The following is a 15,761-nucleotide window of genomic DNA, read 5'->3' as shown; positions in this document are numbered from 1 at the left end:
GCCCTCTCAGGGTTGGGGGAGAGATCCTGCCCCAAGTGGAGGAGTTCAAGTATCTCGGGTCTTGTTCACGAGTGAGGGAAGAATGGATCGTGAGATTGACAGGCGGATCGGTGCGGCATCCGCAGTGATGCGGCTCTGCATCGGTCTGTCGTGGTGAAAAAGGAGCTGAGCCGTAAGGCAAAGCTCTCAATTTACCAGTCGATCTACGCTTCCTACCCTCACCTATGGTCATGAGCTATGTGTAGTGACCGAAAGAACGAGATCGCTAATACAAGCGCTGAAATGAGTTTCCTCCGCAGGGTGTCTGGGCTTTCCCTTAAAGATAGGGTGAGAAGCCCAGTCATCCAGGAGGGGCTCAGAGTAGAGCCGCTGCTCCTACACATCGAGAGGAGTCAGATGAGGTGGCTCGGGCATCTGATCAGGATGCCTCCTGGACGCCTCACTGGTGAGGTGTTCCGGGCACGTCCAACCGGGAGGAGGCCCCGGGGAAGACCCAGAACACGCTGGAGGGACTATGTCTCCCGGCTGGCCTGGGAACGCCTTTGGGATTCTCCCGGAAGAGCTGGAAGAAGTGGCCGGGGAGAGGGAAGTCTGGGCTTCTCTACTTAAGCTGCTACCCCCACGACCCGACCTTGGATAAGTGGAAGAGGATGGATGGATATGATTGTAATTAAGCTTTAACGATATAATGGTCCACGGAATTGCCAAACTACTCCAAAAACACCATAGCTGCTTTATCGTTGTTCTTCTCAATGCACCACTCAAACTATTTATCCCACTGTAACAGAGTATGCAATCTGATCGGAAAGAGAATTAATCTGTATACAGCATCAAGCACACACTGCCTCAGCAAAACAGCAAAAGTTTCAGAGCCTTTCCTGTAGGGACAGCACGGTTCAGAAACTGTTTCATCCCAAGAACTATAAATGCACTCAATCAGTCCATCAAGTGTTCCTTGTAGAACTGTTTGTACAATTACAGTAAACTTGCAATAGTTTTAATATTGCACAACCTGTGCCACTTTATAAAGCACGTATTTACAAAGGACAATATTTTTAAGATGAAATGCAGCAAAATATTTTCTGTATAATGTAATAAACGGAGGAGTTTCGTGCGACATCACACGCCTCCCACGTAATCATGTGAACTGACTATCCACGCAGTATGTAGAAAATCAGGAAGAGCTTAAAAAAGCGCTGAAGAAAACATGCATTATATAATTGAAAAGACAGCGAAACAATAAGCAGCGAGCGACTGACATATACAACCATATTCATGAGTGCTGCTACTTCGGAAAAAGCACGGTGTAAACCTCAAGTTTAAATTAAGTTCATAGACAGGCTGCCGCTGGTGTTTGTAATTTAGTGCCTGCCCATATAAGGCCGTCCCGTCAGCGGCAAAACAATAGAAACACCGACGCTAAATATTCACGGGTGAAGGACTGTGCTTATGCAGAGGAAGAGGAGATGGTCAGGGTGGTTTTTGGCACTAACTCAGCAAAACTGCAAGAGAAACTTAAGTGCCGGGTCTTAGCTGACATTACATACAGCCGTGGACATCACACGAGATGGCACCAGCACAGCTGGGAACCTTCGATGCAAGAACACCAAGCGGCTCACATGAACTGACGCAGTGCACAGACAAAAAGCAACTGTTCCAAAGAGTGCTGAACAAAAACCGAATTACACAATTGAGAAGGCAGCAAAAAAAATATGAAGTGTCTGATACATACAAGCATATTCATAAGTGCAGCTACTGCAGAAACAAAGCACACGGTGGAAAAAGTGAATGTCCCGCTAAAGGAAGACTGTTTTTTTTTTTTTAAAAAAAAAAAACCCTGTGCATGCAGTGTGTCACATCTCAGATCGAGGAAGACGAGCCGTTTATTGATGCAGTAAGAAAAGAATCGATGAATGAAACCTCTTATCTTTACAACGATTGACAAAAACGGAAAATAACGAACACAACACATTGTACAAATACGACCTGATTGAAACAAATGATAATCAAATCCTTGATGACAGTAACACTCAATAACATTCACAAAACAATTACTGTATATTGACAATCATGTTACGTTATTATTAAAATGTTCCCTTTTCTTTTTCATAACTTCTTTAACACACTACTTCTCCACCGCGAAGCGCGGGTATTCTGCTAGTGCTACAATAAAATAGACGGTCACACACGACAAGCATCTTGCGCGAGACAGTCTCTGAACAGTGTGCCAGCTCATCACTATCACTGCACCACCATGCTCCCATGTTTAACATGCTTTAACTCCTTTCATCATGAAAATGCTAAAGTACCTGTATACATCTCAGTATTTTAATTATTCAGAGAGCTGCAATATCACAAATGTAATGTATTCTGGGTCCTGTCAGAGGAATAGAAAGCCCGTTTAAGAAGCGCTTAGTGATTCACACACAGAGCACATACGACATACAAAATATTGAACGTGCTACTTTAAGATGGTAATTTCTGAAACCAGTAGATTAAACGATTTAAAAAGAGGACGTTTGTTCTACTTTAATCAGTAGTTTTTGTTATTAAAGTGGAAATAGAGATTAAAGTTGACATTAAGCTTTTTTATCACTGTGTCCCCATTTTTTTTTTTTTTTCTCTGTACACTAATAAGCTTTCATACAACACTCGGACAGGGGGTACAACTTTTCACGGCGACTTTGATATCCGACTTTATTATTTCGGGCACTGTGCGACTTAGTGTCGGAGAAACTCTAAAGCGTAAGTTCACAATGTCACTCAATCAACTTCCTTTTGTCGTTTATACCACAGTTAAAAACAAATAGTACATTTTTCCTTGCCTCCACTTGGTATTCTCTGAAATTCTTCCATTTTCTCCACATGCTTTTGTCATTGCCTTTTCACAGAATGCAAAGATTAAGGGCTATTTATAATGATTTGAATATTCAAAGAGGCATAATTCTGGGAGGAGTTTGGGAGGGGGCAGCCAGCACGTGCATTACTTTCACGCTGACCAAGAGTTATGGAGTGGAAGAAAGTGGAAGTTGGCGCTCACACAGATTTATGCATCTGGATTTGTGTATGCACATTTCTGATTTTGTCCTTATGCCAGGTTTTAGTGTGTATTCTACGCACACCATTATGCAAGAGGCCCCAGGAGAAGCAAAAAAAAAAAAAAAAGGCAGTACAATTGGGACAGCTGTAATCTAAATTGGTAACAGCATTCGTTAGACAGTCAGAACTCCTAAACGAGGACTTTGCAACCCAGATTCAAACCATAAAGTAAAAGGACCCAAGCTGCAAGAATCATTGTGTCTGGTCCACTTTCATGCTGAAGAGATTAGATGAAACCTTAAATCAACTCCTGACCCTAAACATTTGAATAGCTTCATTGGCAGCAGATCTCTTCTGGGAGAGACGCTTTTCCACAGTGATGGACTGTATCTGAATCAGTTCACTGCTTGGGGCCTCTCCAATATTTCAAAGGTAATTTGCCTTTCTTGACCTCAAAGTTTTAAACCGATGTCAGTATAAAATAATCCTGTAGTGGGTTCAGCTTTACATGTGCACTAGCATAGTTTAAAAAAATCTGGACAAATATAAATGAACTTACATTTCAAGCTATCCCAACACTGACACAGCTGTGCTCTTCAAAGACCTTATGTGCCTTTACTAAAAATACTAGAGTAATCAGCAAGATTAAATCTTTACTGCAATAGGAAAATTGACATAGTATTTTCAACACTTCAATCAGTTGTGTGGACTTCCTGCAGAATCAAACAGTGCATTGGTAAAGCACAGCTATATGTAATCTGTACAAATCAAAATTATTGCAGTAACAAATTTGAGATATTGGTTATCTAGACTTCACCCAGAAACAAACATTCTCAATCAACATCCAAAACACCACACTGGAAACAATGTTCAACTCAAAGCTTAATCTGTCATACATGGGCTTCAACAAATGATGCAGGTTTTGGAACCATTGTGTACTATACCAAAAGAAAGCAAATGAGTTACGTCATTGTAGTTACGCTTTATGTAGTTCTTAAGCAGAGCATCACCACATCTCTCTGGTGACTGGAGAGAATAGCCCTAACTTGCAACAGCTGGACATCTAGGCCAGCCAATTTTTACATTACAAAAAACCTGCCACTGCATTAAAAATGACTGGGCACCTGTGCAGACAAGTGCGCTGCATGCCAGTGACAACAGGAGAAACCTCCCTCCCTATAAAATATATATATATATATATATACACACACATATACACACAGACAGTTGTTCCAAAAACATTTGTAGTACTTCCAATGCATCCTCTCTTTGTGGGACATCAGCAACAAGTTTATGTTGGCAACAGCAATAAACATTGCTTCAGTTTTTGCACCTGGCTATAGCAGCTATACTGCTAGGGTGGAAAATGTTTGCAATGTGCCTTGTCCATCCAAACAAGTGAGCAATTGTTCAAATTTTCAGAGGAGCCTGTGATAAGTCAGCTTCTACACAAAGCAGCTCTAGAAGCTGTACCACACAGACCATATTAGTGGATTACTCATGGGGTAGGTTTGTCTTTTGTTCATCTAGCACACCATCGACAAGCCACAGTACTAAACCCTCATTTTAAAATGCCTCCTTTTTTGGTTTGAGGAGGAAGTGTGATGACACATTGGAGACAGTCACTTGTGTAACTATTGCGTTAATCTAGGTTTAAACTTATCTAGTTTCGACTTTCTAAAATTCTACAAGTGGGAAGATTAGGTTTCTAACTCAAGATTAGTTTAAAAATGTCTAATACAGGAATAAATTTTTCCTAATAAATTACTTATATCTAGGAAATAAATGATGCCAATCAATTGTATTACAAACAAGAAGCCCTCTCACCCCCCAAATCCAAAATTACAGCGACTTCCAAATAAGTGCTTTGTAATTTTTTTTTTGTAAAATAAACTAGGGGGCTCTGACAACCCCTTTTTTGGTTATCTGGATGTACAAGAGATTGTTATTTTCATTTATTATTTCTTCTTGATAATTTGCCAGCAATAAAGCTGTAGTGACAGAGTTACCCCCAACCAGCTGCTAGTGCCATGCTGTGCTATCTGCATGCTGTGCTGGACGACAATCATTTAAAAGCCTGTACAGCAGCTGTCCCTTTATCTCACTTCGTTGTCTTGTGGGACATTGAAGTGTCTCTGAGAAATTGGAAGTAGGGCGTGTCATGCAAGTAGTCTTGCAGGACATCAAAGTGTCTTCCAAGAAGACTTGCTGTGCATGTGTACCGTGCCAACGTTTAATTCTTTACAATGTTCTACTTTGGCCTTTATTTGTGGCCCTGGCATGATTAAATGTACCTCGCGGGACATACAATGCTGCTAGCGTTGTGAAGGCGGTTGCTGAGCGCATGCTAAAGAGTTGGCCGGATCAGCTGCTGTCTTGCATCATGACGTCAGTGTCTTCCGAGAAGATCACGTCTCATCTCCCTCCCTAATTAAAAAAATAAAGAAAAAAAAAAAAGTGTTTGTTCCACATCTTGGAAATACTGATGTGGACTATTCATTACTAGTAAGTATCAATTCTTAAAATGTCATTCCATGTTAATGCATGTTAAGATACTATGTAGACACCTTCAAATAGTGTTACTGAAATTTTTCACATTATATAAATGTTCTCTTTGCATGGTTAAGTAAATGCTAAAAAGCTAGCACTTAATATATCAGTGCATGCTAATTAAAGTTAATAGATATCGAATTAGGACATCAGTGCCAATACCCACACCAATTTTCATCTTCTAAACTCCACTCATTCAACAGAATATCTCCAGCAAAACGACAGATATAAAAAGGATGGATCCCTCCAATGTTAACTGTATTAATTTCTCAAATAAAATACTCCACTTATGTCCTGAACACTAGAATTACCAGAGCCTACGAAAAAACTCGTAATTCCGTCCCACCTTAAATTGTTTCTTGAATCCCTACACACCTCTCCACCAGTGTCCTTTGTCCTCTAAATGTGCTGGGATAAAGAGAGTATGCATCGTAGTACACTGCAGAGCTATAGCGCGTCTTTAGTGAAAACAGCCGTGTCAGATGGGGTTGTATGGATTGATTCTGAACGCGACTGAGAGAATAAAAAGTGAATTTAAAAAAAAAAGCTAACCTTTACAAGGATCATAAATTGCACTGGCTGTTACAGACTGAAATCAAATGTATGCTTTTATTCTAAAATAGCAAGACTAAGAGCAGTTTACTTCTCAAAACGGAGTGGTGCAGGATCGAACTCGCAACCTTTTGATTCCCAGGCGGGAACTGATTCTATTGCACCACAGAGGCAGTTACAATAAACGGGTGTCAGGTGTCAATGTCGCATGTTAAGGCGGCTTTTTGTTTCTGCAGTTATATTTTTAAATAAAAGTGTAATTATTGTGTTATATTTGTACCTCTTATGAAAATGGTTTCTTTGATATTTGGACTTCAGGCTTCATACATTATATAGTTTGTCTACATTTTGTCATCTACTACTAGAATATAAAAAACGTTTGTTTTAACAATGTGTTTACACAGATTACTGTAGAAACGGAACAGACATGAAATGCGTGTGTTCCAAATAACGATCTATTATTTCCACTCCAAAACTCCACTTCACTCCCAGATAATCAAGGCATGAGCTGAGAGAAGTTTGTGCACGTTCTAAATTGGTGGGGGGGATGGAATAGCCAGCTGCTCCTAGCTTCTCTTCATCACAGCACATTTAGAGGACAAAGGACACTGGCGGAAAGGTGTGAAGGGATTTAAGAAGCGATTTAAGGTGGGATGGAATTACGAGTTTTTTCCTAGGCTCTGGTAATTCTAGTGTTAACAGTCCCAAAAAGCTTTTTCCAAAGAAGTCTGTGACATGCTCACTGATGAGTGAAGAATGCCAAGTACACCAACATTAGACAGTCTGGGGTAGACCCCTGTAACTAAAGGCTGTAGTAATCAAAACCCTGCTTAAGGAAAAATCAAACTTTTCTGTTTAACAACTTTAGACCCATTTCAAACCTACCCTTAACTAAAATTCCATTTAAAAAAAAAAAAAAAACCACAAAAGAACAAATATTCAATCCTCGAGAAGTTTCAGGCATATTTTACAATGAATCATAGTACAGAAAATGCACTGGTTAAAGTAGTAAGGGACTTTGGGTTAATGTAGACACAGCAACATATCCGTGCTTGATCTCTTAGACCTGGGGGGGTATTTTCTGTATGATGCTTAAATCATCCAAGATCAGGTGCCTCATCTTGGATAAGTTAATGCCAGTGAAACTAATCCGGGATAGGTTGGTTTTTCCAAACGCAGCGGTGTAGTAGATTAGTCTAACTGGATCTAATCATCCAAGATGATTGCGCACGCCTGCGCCAATTGAAAAGCCCATATATATATATATATATATATATATATATATATATATATCTATATATCTCTATCTCTCGAGTCTAGAAAACATGATCAGCAAGTCTGCTAGGCTGCAACAAAATGACGAAACGACGGGTGCATTCTTTCACACAAGTGGAGCAGGACCCGTTACTTGAAGGATATGAATAATTTTAAGAGTTAATATGTACAAGGGATAACACTGCAAAAGATGGCTGGCAAAAAGTGGCCGAAAAAATTAAACGCGCAAGTAGTGTGCATTGTATTTCCTGAATGCAGTGTTTCATTTCCTATGTGTCACATTATTATTTAATATGTCATAATTCCAGATCAAAACGTGAGCACAAGGAGAACATGGGAACAGGTTAAAGTACAAGAATATACTTCAAACTGGTAAATATTGGTATATAAAACTATTTAATTGTTGACATAAAGAATCATAATAGAAAAATCATTTGAAAGCTAATAAGAAGGCAGACAAGCAAAAAACAGGTGGAGGTCCACACAGTCTAGACCTAACCCCTGCAGAAGAGTTGGCTCTCCAGCAAAATACCCATCACCCGGTTTCTGAGGGCATTCCAGGGGGAAGCTCCTCCTCAGAACCAGTGGCAGGATGCAGTGGTAACTTCATTTCAGGTAAAGGATGGTCATTGCATACATTTTGTCCTCAATGTGTGCCATAAGTATGTCCCATTTAGCCCTCCATTTTGTTTTTTTGTTGGGTCAGACGCAGGGAATGTCATTTCCCTAGAACCTGTGTCTGACCACAGAGCTACTGACGAATGTCAAAGATTTAATGAAGACACTGTGTCTGATTATTCATCAGGAGGGGAGGTAAATGTTCCAAATGTTTGAACAAACTCCACTCTGATCAGTCCCATGCACTAATCTTGATATAACTGTGTTGCCGGAGCCTGTAACCAGCCAGATGTACCTTTTAGAACATCCACATCAAAAAAATAAGGTGATGGCGAGGTTGGTTGAGCCATCTGTTGTACTTGATACGAAAGGATTCAAAATTATACAGTATACTGTATATACTATAGAGGAAAAAAGGCATTTGTAATTGTATAGAGCCCTCAAATTTTTCTGCAAATACACAAGAGATATCTTCAACAGAAAGTCACGTACAGGAAACTAAAAATGAGGAAAATACAGCAGGACATGCAACTTCATGAACTGAAGTTGCAGATAAAAATACTAGAAAAACAATTGGTAACAAAATTCTCTTCCCTTTCCCCCCCAATGTGTTTGTGTCAGTGTATCCTTAATTTATGTTCTCCTCACTGGCTGAAGGTCCGTAATATATAATAAATCAGTTGTGAAACCACCGTTATCTTTTTCATTGAAAATGTTGGGCCACAATTGTCTCTGGCAGCTCCACCACTGGTTTGCTCAAGGCGCACTGGGACAAGTTAGTCAGGCTGCACCAAAACCTCAGGGATTCTTTTCTGATGGTCGCTATGTTGTGCAAGACAGAGCATGCAACAATTATGTCACATGCTCCGTCAGGTGCAACCCTCAGCCTTTTTAGACATTGAAATCTCTCCTTTAGGTGGCCAAAAATCATTTCAATTCGTGCCCTCGTCCTAGACAGAGCTGCATTATAATCGAGTTTGTGGCCCAGGGTTGGGGTCAGGAAACCAGGTCATTAGAAAATTCCTACAGGCATATCCCCTGTCCCCCAAGCAGGATTCCATCATGATGACCTGTGGAATATGTAAAAATTATGAATACAATACACACATCACCATGATTAATAATTAGATTATTACCTTGTTCAAATGTCCGATACAGGTGCGACTCCTTAAATTCTAGAGTCATGAACAGACCCTGGCCATTTAGCCTCCACATTTGATACAAGGTAGGATGCATCACAGATCATGTGAGAATTGATAGCATGTAGGTCAAACAATTTTACTGTCAACATACCTATTGGCTATTTTCAACTCTTTCAAAAAAAGTGACATTACCTGCATGTTAATACTGTGGAAGCCTTTTCTGTTCACGTAATTTGGCTCATTTGGACTGGATGGGGCCTTTATTCGGATCTGCGTACAATCCAGTGCCCCAATCACACTTGGAAACCCTAGGAAATGAGAATGTTAGGCCGATTGTGAGATTCTTTATGAACTGTGGGTGGTTTTTCTTGTGTTTTACCTACCTGCAATGGCATGAAACACCTCTTTTATGGTCTGCACACACAGGTGTCCAGGAAACGCTATGAAAACATGAAGGAAATGTTTCGGAGACAGACTTTATCAAAGTGCAGTTTGCCAGGCAATTTGTAGATGTTCCGCATCGCATACAGTATATAAAAAATTGCCGCTTGCAAGAAACCTCAAAGCAATGCATACTGGCTGTGTGGTTGTGAAAGCCTGACTTCGCATATAAGGAGCTAATAAATCTTTGAGGTACAATACTCCCTCTTGGCTAAAGCGATATCTATCGAAAAGAATTTCCTCCGGGAGCAATAAAGGATCTTGCCGGTCGCACAAAACCCTCTAACAAAATTCTCTTCGTATAATTTGTGCACCAACAACAATTGGTCACTCATTCACGAACAGCGAGGCCATGACTGTAAGAATTCCATGCACCGATTACGTGTGTGAGCTAATCCTTATTTACATAGGACAAACCTGCTCCCAGCAGGTTTGAGGATTAGGATGTGTTGCTATGAAAACACTTCCAGCAAGAGTTTCAAAAAACCCGACAGATCCAGGATCAGGCCAAATCGTCAACAATTACATCCGGCTAAGCAAGTAATCCACGTATGAAAAATACCCCCCTTATCGTGTGTGTGTGTGTGTGTATTTATATACATATACACACTCCAATTGCCTCAATACAAGGTGAAAAACAACAGCTATGGAGATGACACACAGCTCTACTTATAGTACCAAAAAGACCCTGATGCTCTGGCCTCTCCAATTCAAGGTTTTACTAGTATTTCAGAGTAGATGAATAGTACCTTTCTCAAGCTACAGAATGAAAAATGGAAATGAGGATATCAAATAAAAACTTGATACCTTAGAATTAAAACATCAAGGCAGAGAAAGTTTAGGTACAATCACGAACTCTGAAATAATCTGTAAATCAAACATTAACCAGGATTACTCAGACTGCATGTTCACACTTTAGGAACATCGCAAGAGTTCGACCTCTTAACACTACAAAAGGTGCCAAGAACTTAAATTTCTTAACACACTTGTTTTCAGTCATCTAAATTACTGTAATGCATTCTTAACTAGACAAGATCTATGCACAGCTCTCCAGTTTTAACATTATACTGGTAACCCATGTCTTTTAGAATCAACTTTAATACTAAAATGGTAAATAAAATTTGCTCGATTCTATATTTGAGTGCCTCTCACCACATTTCCAAATCACAACGAACAGAATTATATTCAGGGATTGGCAATCATTACTAATATCTACTTTGCCCCAGTTTCGCCTGTGGTGGCATTGCATCACCACCACATGATCAAGGCACTAATGTTCAAATGAAGGCAGGTACCCAAGCTGTCCATGAAACCTACTGCAACAAATCCCCTGGGACCAAGCCTGAAAATGAGGAATAACTGAAGGACATCTATGTTAGGCTGAAATGTCCAGCGAAGGCTGGTCAGTCTTTTAGACTTTGCAGATTTTTTTTCTCCAGCTTACAATTTGTGTCCATTTGACCTTATCATGATCTTCTTTAGACTTAGAATATGGTATTAGACTATAGCAATGCAAGCGTTATTCTTGTCTAAATTAACTGTCTTGCAACTATCCGACATTTGTAAAGCCATTATATGGTGTGTGAAAATGTGTCATATATTTGCATCTCCTTTTCTTAGCCTCCTTTGCATTATGCTTAATTCCTTTAGAAAAAAAAACTTAATCTCCCCTCCCAAACCAACAGATTGAAGCATATAAATACCACAACATAAAAATGATAGGAAAGTCATACCTAATGTTCACTAGTGTACAGATGCAGTACACATTTCATGCAATATGGTTTGAAATGATCACTAAGGCACAACCAGATGTTAAATCAGGACAGAAAGTATTTGACACAATTTTTCATATTCATTGAACAAGAGGATAAAATGACAGTGCCTAACCCACACAATCAATGCGCATGTTGCGTCACTGCCAGCTACCATGGAAAGCGGCTTTGCTGCATTGAGAACAGAACTCGAGACTAAACACCATTCTACTCGATTGCTTTCATTTGACCTTTTAACCATCCACAAAAAACTTACACCACTGAACTTTCAGGCAGCCGAAGGCACCAAGTATATTATGGCAGTTCAGTCATACATCATATGCTGCCGTTTCACTATCCATGTCAATATGATGTTCAATTCACATGGCATTGCTATCACTTGATTCAATTAATGATTTAATTTGTTCAAAAACTGGCTTTACAGCTCCTAATTTGAAAATGTGTTTTGGTTGACAGCTCCATCCCACTCAATATTTAGGAATTCCCTTAGAATTGCAAAATGCCTAGAAATATTCATGATTTTTGCAGCATATTTTATCCACTGGAAGGCAGAACATCACCATGCCAAGAGTTATTGGAGCTTTGCACTGTAAAGCAGACAAACAACACCCCAAGCCTAACTTGGGCTAGATGCAATTACATAGGATTCCAAGCAAAAGTCATGCTCTGGTTTAATACCAAGGAGAGGAATAGTAGGTTCATTTCATTTTTGTATTAAAAAGCTGCTTTAAAAAAAAAAAAAAAAAAGCCACTGTAACAGTTACATGTTCTTCAAGTTTGCAATAAACATTTCCAAGCTCTCTGCATCAAACATATGCATCCCATCAGTTTTTGGAAATTACAATCTATGCTCAAAAAGAGGCTTATTCAACCAAGGCTTAAAATTTTATAAGCATGCTTTCAGTATTCAGGAAGTGTCACTAATTGACAGTTACCAGGAAGCAATAAACATTAAAAAGAAAAAGCTCTAATCACACACTGTATTTAGCTTTAAAGAAAGTCTAATTTTAAAAGACCTCAAAAAATGAAAAGGAATCTTCGTACCACTAATTAAGTACTAAATGGACAACAGCATCAAAGATGTCAGTATCTAAATTTCAATGCAAATCCCTTTTCCAGCCTTTTGCATATTTGTGTTTTGCTTTACCCCATGGATTTATAACAGACAGTTCGCAAAGCAAGGATGTTGTAGCACAACAGAAGATCTTAGAGACAGGTTTAAGAACAATTAGTTCACATTAAAGACTGAATGACTTATGGGGCATAAACACAAGGAATCTAGCGCATTCTTCATGTTGTTCATTTCCCCTTGATATATCTATAGTGGGCAAAGTTGCCCCCTTAAACTGTTTTTACAAAAAATTTTAATACACAATATATTTAAGGTATTACTATTTTAGAATTCAATTTTTGGCAACATATGGAGATAAGAATGCAATATGAATTCTAAAGTATTATAAAATTTCTATTTATGGATAGCGATGACACATTTAAATGTTTGTTCTTCTCAGGACAATTCAGCCCAAAAGAGATGTGCAGGTGACTGGCTAAATGTCAAAAGCACCATTGTATAGAGTTCTAGTAACAAACTTACTGACCATACAGAACATTTAAACTTTAAACAGCTGTACAGACAATAACTTGACTGATCAATAGGATGTAGGTTATGTTCCACAGATAAGACAATTGATAGATTAAGGCTTACTTAGGCTTCTTATCCAAAATTAGTAATTAAGTGTCCTTCTGTGGAGACATTAAACACAATTTCATAACACTCAAAACATTAGATTTATCACATTTACATAAACACCAAAAATGTTCTCTCTGCCAATTAACCAAGAAGCAGAACAAACATTACACAAGTTTACAGTAAAACCGAAAAAACTCAATCTGAAAAGCACTGGGGTTGGGTATAGCAGAAAGGCAGTATAAGCAGATAATTCATATGATGAACAAACATCTGGACCAAAAACTAAACTTAATTCCTTAGGAGGAAAACACCTGAATAAATGTATATTTCATGCTGCCAAAATAACTACGGTAACTAATTTAACCATACGCTCATTTAAACATTAGCTGACCACTAATTACAAAAAAAAAAAAAAAAATTTTAAATAAAAAATTGCAAAGAAAACCAACCTCAGTGGATTTTTTTCTCATTTTCTTAGAATAGCCAATTTAGGAGGAAGGCATCATGATAAAGATTATATAAACAAAACATGACCAAATACAATTAAACTGGTTAAGATATAGGACTTAAAATGCTATGAAAATTAAAGTAAATAAATGTAGCTGCACGTTGTTAACATTCCGTGTTGAAGAAAACGTCACATACGGCAAGGAAACGGGTAAATCAGCTGTGAATAGGTTACAAATCAAAAGATCACCCATGCAAGAGTGGTATGGAAAACTACTTACAAAGAAATGGCGTATGCCCAACAGACCCAATCTGTGCACTTCAAACGTCTTGCTCAGTCATACTCAAACGTGACAAGTCTTACACACAATGGAAGATTGAAAAAGAAAGCATTTTGCAATGCACGGACTTTAACTTTAACCGTAAACACAAACCTAAAAACAAGACTTCAGTGGCCTTGTCAATATACCACAAACTGACTAACCTAGTAAACCCTTACCATTAAAAACTGATTAACTTTAACCAGGCTTACGGACTATCGCCGAGTTAACGTATCTTGCTCCGTTAAGAAAAGCTGCAATGTCATTCTGTAACTGAAAAGAAAGAACCATCGCCGGTTTCAGTATCATCGATGTTAAACCACCATTAATCCAGAGAGGTTTATCAAATCACTGCGATTATTCCCATTAGGCATTTTAATAGCAATAAAAAAAAAATCTTATTTCAATACAAGATCACAGTAAACGCACAAAAGCATGACATATCCGATAACAAACGAATTCCAGGCATTAGATTTGGTCATTATGGAAAAAAAATAACCTTGAAAACTGTAAATTCATGCCGATTCTTAAAGGTGATAAACAAAAGAAAATCCAGACACGAAAAATTTGCAGCTCATTGTGGGTGGACGTTTACGCAACAGCCAATTAAACAGGAAACACTCACCTGCTCACGTAATTTGTCAGTCTAAAATGATTAAACTAACCACCACGAAAGGTACGACTACACCTCGTCAGCTTAAATCCTGCTTCTTCTTCACATCATCTCATACAACGGCGAACACGATACATCCATAACACGCTGGACCGACCATCTATCTGTCTCTCACTGTGTATTGTGGGTGTGTTTTTCATCTTCCAGTATCCGCCCCCCTCTAAACTGCTTCAGCTGCTGTTGGAATACAGATTGGAAGGCGGGACAAAAGCTGAAAGGAGCTCCCTTTTCAATAACTAGTCTGTAACGGGTAGGTCTGGCTTTTCAGGCGTGTTTTATTGTTCTTACATGCCTCCCTCCTTCATCCAAGCCAAGATTATTCATTGTTTGCTTCAAACCAAATGGCCAGCATCAGCCCCATCATAAAAAATGTGAAAATGTCATGCAGAATAAACGGTAAATAATCTTCACTTCTACATCATCAAGCAGGCAGCAAGCCAGTTCACCATTTTCCCCTGCCGCATCCAAAACGTGTGTGATACATTAACTGGAAGTTCTAAATCTGTCCTGCATGAGTGAGTGTAGGTGGTGCATGATCGTCATTGTTACTGAATGGGGATAGATAAACAGCACATATTAACTTGACCCAGCAACAAAATACAGCTTAAAATAATTGTGCAGAGCAGGCCACGCCAAACAGGAAACTATACACATCTGCATAATGCTAAGCTGTGCACATAACAAATGTAAATTGTAGATATTTTTAGTTATATCTACATAAAACATCATAAGTATCAGTGTCTGCAGCTCTCCTGCTTTACAGGGTCAACAGCATTGTGGTAATTAGAGAACATTAAACATCTATCTAGCTTAACTATCCGTGATTACTGCAATTATTTTATGTAAAAAAATAAAATAGAACCATATTTTTAGCACTCTCTTATGTTCAGAGCATCTTATAATATTCCTTAAATACATTACTTATTTGATGGGCTTTCATCTTCTATTTAGAATTTAAGTGTCTCTTCAAGTGGCTTAGAATTGTGGCCAGCAGTGCACCTGAACAAATGTGAAACAAAGGTCTTAAACATGCCAAATATTACACTTCAGAGAGGTAAAGCTACCAGTTCCATATAATGTAATATGTCATTCACATTTTGGATGCATGTGCATGACAACAAAACAAACTTAGAAATTATTTACTTTTTTACAACATTTTAGTATTGTCTCATTGAAGGTAAAGATGTAGTACTCGTTATTTTGCTGAGATCACTGCAGTTAGCATGGGTGGAGTTTTCATGC

At 38.7% G+C, this 15,761-nt stretch overlaps 1 protein-coding gene across 8 annotated transcripts in view; it reads right to left on the bottom strand.

The window, feature by feature from the left end:
* LOC120531052 (protein kinase C zeta type) overlaps positions 1-15,761 on the bottom strand; it is a 677,641-nt gene that overhangs the window by 648,131 nt on the left and 13,749 nt on the right. Inside the window, exons 1-2 of one of the 8 annotated variants that reach the window (XM_039756037.1) lie at positions 14,472-15,067; positions 9,369-9,484 (exon numbers count right to left, since the gene is read on the bottom strand). The exons of 2 other annotated variants lie outside the window; for them this stretch is intronic. The gene's annotated coding sequence lies outside the window, so the exon portion shown is untranslated. Of the gene's footprint in view, positions 1-5,333; positions 5,355-9,368; positions 9,485-14,345; positions 14,408-14,471; positions 15,074-15,761 lie in introns of those variants that run through there. 5 more of the 8 variants (XM_039756044.1, XM_039756043.1, XM_039756036.1 and 2 more) reach the window with 5 other exon arrangements.

The sequence above is a fragment of the Polypterus senegalus genome, chromosome 6 (assembly GCF_016835505.1).
Source record: "Polypterus senegalus isolate Bchr_013 chromosome 6, ASM1683550v1, whole genome shotgun sequence".
Taxonomy (NCBI): Eukaryota; Metazoa; Chordata; class Cladistia; order Polypteriformes; family Polypteridae; genus Polypterus; species Polypterus senegalus.
This window is presented reverse-complemented; position numbering and strand designations above follow the sequence as displayed.